This window comes from Perca fluviatilis, chromosome 21 (assembly GCF_010015445.1).
Source record: "Perca fluviatilis chromosome 21, GENO_Pfluv_1.0, whole genome shotgun sequence".
NCBI lineage: Eukaryota > Metazoa > Chordata > Actinopteri > Perciformes > Percidae > Perca > Perca fluviatilis.
This window is the reverse complement of record NC_053132.1, coordinates 8534917-8538538: the sequence shown is the minus strand read 5'-3', so window position 1 is coordinate 8538538 and position 3622 is coordinate 8534917.

Genomic DNA, 3622 nt, shown 5'->3' with positions numbered 1-3622 from the left:
ATAAGCTTTTCTGTAGCTTTCAATTGTCATAAAATATGTAGTTTGACCAAAAATATTCTTATTAGATTTCCTGCTGAGTTAGATATCTGTCTTTTGAATATGAAGCTACAGCCTGGAGACAGTTAGCTTAGTTTATCATAAAGACAGGTAGAAACAGCTAGGCTGGCTCTGTCCGCACCTCTAAAGCCTGCTAATTAACACATATCTCGTTTTTTGAACCTGTACAAAACAATGTGTAAAAAATCCACAACAAAGTGCAAAATTGAAAAGTTGCTGTTTCACTGTTTGTGTATATTATAATATCTCTGATTTTGTTTTAGCTTGTTAAGCACTTTGAAGCACTTTCGTCAACTGTGGTTGTTTTTAAACGTGCTATATAAATAAAATTGAACGGAACTGAACTGAATGGTAGTATTAGTAGCAGGAATATTAGAATCAGAATTATTATTAGAATTATTTATTTATTATTTCATTATTTGACATTTACCCATGGCCCAGTCCCATCAATAAACACGTTGGCACAACAATCATTTGGAGATCTGGCAGTCATTTGCATGTATTATCATAATTAGATCAGTTAAGGAATAGATTGTGTCATAAAGGGTGAATAGATGCCAAACTATTTAAATCATGTCAACTGATTTTTGAAACAAGAGCTCAGCTACTTAACGAATCCAGCCTTTCATGAGCTCCACCCATCATGACACATCACCTTCCCTTGATGCCTGAGAGAAAATAGTGGGGGAAACAAATCTGAAAACCCAAAGCCAGCCAACCATCATGGTACCACATCCTTCATCGGCCTATCCAATTCAACAGCTTAATGTTAGATGCCTATCTTTTAATTAAAAAGTTAGATTACTGGCATCTTTTTTTATACCCCCATGGTATAACGTTTTTCAGGATGTGATGTTTGATGTGCTTCACAGCTATCTATTGGCTTTGTTACTCCCAAAAAAAACTTCAGCAAAGGCCTTTTTCTCTTTTTCTTGGTCTGGTTTTCTTCTCGTCTCTGCATCTGGATTTCTCCACAGTCCCAGCCCCCATCCAAACTCCAGCTCTCCATCCCTCCCTCCCTCCCTGCCTGCTCTCTTTTTCTCCCACCAGCACAGACATCTAGTCAGACACAGAGATTGGATGGAAAATATGACTGGATCCTTTCCTGACTTCAGATAATGTGCAAAGACTGGTGGAAAGCGTGGCACTAACAACAGGGAAAAGCACACAGAGAGAGAGAGAGAGAGAGAGAGAGAGAGAGAGAGAGAGAAGAGGTTTATCTGAAGGGCTGCTCTTAGTATCACATGAAGTAAATCCTCTGGAGCAGAGAGTTCATTTTTGTAGTTAGTTTAAGTTTAAAAGCAAAAGCTTTATCCTTTTGAGATTGCTGCGATATATGTCCAAAGATGCACCAGCTCCAGTACAAATTACTTTACACTGATTTTATTATGATAAAGAATCATAGAAAACTCTTAAAGTGTACCCTCATCTGACGACTTTTATGTTGATTATCTACATGTTAGCACACTGTCTAAGGCCACAAGACAAAAACCAAAGAGCCCCACTGTGCATGTGGGTGTCATATTTCACTGCCACAATAGCTCAAACTGTGGCAGAGCCGCCTGCTACAATGCAGAGAGAGGGGTGTTGGCATAATAATATCTGGATGATAGACAAACCAAAAAAGTTTTTATCTGTGTGCGTCTCCAAATCAGTTATGTCAGGAACTATTTTGACACATCATCTTTTAAAATGTATAGTAGTTTCACCTATGACTGAAGAGAGATGCATTTAAAGTGATGCTTTTGGTGTCTACTGTTATAGTTTTTCTTCCCGTTTCTTCCTGAGCATAGTTTCCAGTTGACCTGCAGTCTCTTCAGGGTGGTTTGATGCCGGTCTTTCCCAACATCTGGGAAAGTTAGTCAGTGCTTTAACTACACTGCCTTGTCCTTTTATCCCTCGTTTTCTCTTTTGCTTCTTTGCATTACCTGAAAAGCACCTCAGTATGCATAATAAAAGCTTAACTTGTTTTTAGGATCAGCCACTTCATAAAGAGTTGTCATCTCCTTTTGTAGTCATCTTTACAACACTACCTACATTTTTCAGATCTCTTAGTTACGCATTGCACTTTCATTTCTCCTCAGCGACACCAGATGTAAACTTTTCACTTATTAAATAGTGTCTAAGAACCATGATTTGAGGCTAAAGTCCGACTCTGTCACAAAGTGTACTTGCGAGGAATGATTGGGGGGGAAATGAGCTCAGAGATCCCGTCTGGAAATGTCGTTACTCCAGCTGCCTGCCTCCCCTCTGCAAGCACTCATAAATGCTGCAGCCTACAGAGATGCTCACATGAGAGGAGAACGGGGGGAATTAGGAGGTACAGCTGAGTATAAGAGAGGAAAAAGACAAACAAAGAGAAGCAAGGAGAGAACGATGAGCATAACAGAGTAGAAGGAGGTATTAGGTTCTCAAATGGATTAAAGGGGAAAGTGGGATTTTTTTTGTATCCATATTGAGGCTCCATTATTTCTAGAGAACCAAAAAATAGAGAGGCAGAATAGACAGCAGGTAACCTCAAACTAAGGAAGACTTGAAATGGAAATAGGGAAGCCTGTAACTATGTAGGGAAAAAATTCCCATCTGTCGGATGACTCATACTCTCCCCTCAGCCACAGAAATGAAAATTAACAACGTTCTAGTTTTTTCCCTGTTAAGACAATGATGTCCTGGGCACATCTTTTTTTTTTAGCACAGGAACATCTTATGACCTACAAATATTTTAATGCATTCTTGATCTTTACATTTTTTTTATGTGTATGCTGGAAGCACGGTCCATCTGTAGTGTATTTCTTTTGGAAAACAGCAGAAAAGGAGAAATAAACTTAAACAGCCATCTATGGAATCCCTGTATATCATTAGCAAGAAGATAGCATTCATCTCCTATAAACATGAAAAATAAAACATCAAAACATGTATTGATAACACTTTGGTAATCGGTATTTGCACGAGTTTAAAAGTTTGTTTTCACATAAGATGACAGCATGATGCACAAGGTTTCCACCCAATTCAGAAAACATTCTATTCGTTACTGTGTCAATAACATAAAGTCATAACTTCATGGCATTCATTGTGTTGTTATCTGTGACACTATTAGCACCCTTGTCACTAAAAACCAACTCAAAGCCTACATAATGGCGTTGAGATCCTTGCAACTCTTTGGCTCCTTTATTTCAGATTCTGTATATTTTCAAAATATGTAGCTACTGTATACAACATAGGCCTACAATTCTGGGAGGACTCTTCCTGTTCATTTCATGTTTTACTTTTTTATTTATTCACACATTCACTCTTACTCTAACATTGTCTCAAACATCTCACTAGCACTAGTGTCACATTTCAATAACATATAACGTTAGGTGGCCTAATTACTTTTATAACTTAACTTCATTTGGTAAGATTTACATCTTCATTAAAGACTTTAATCTCTGTTGTTGAATTGTGTTACTTTTTTTTATTTTATTTTTGTTATCAAAGCATATTGGGTAACTTAGGTATTACTTTCCACTGTTATTTTTATGTCATTTATTTGATTTTAACTTTTAAAAAGACATACAACTCAATA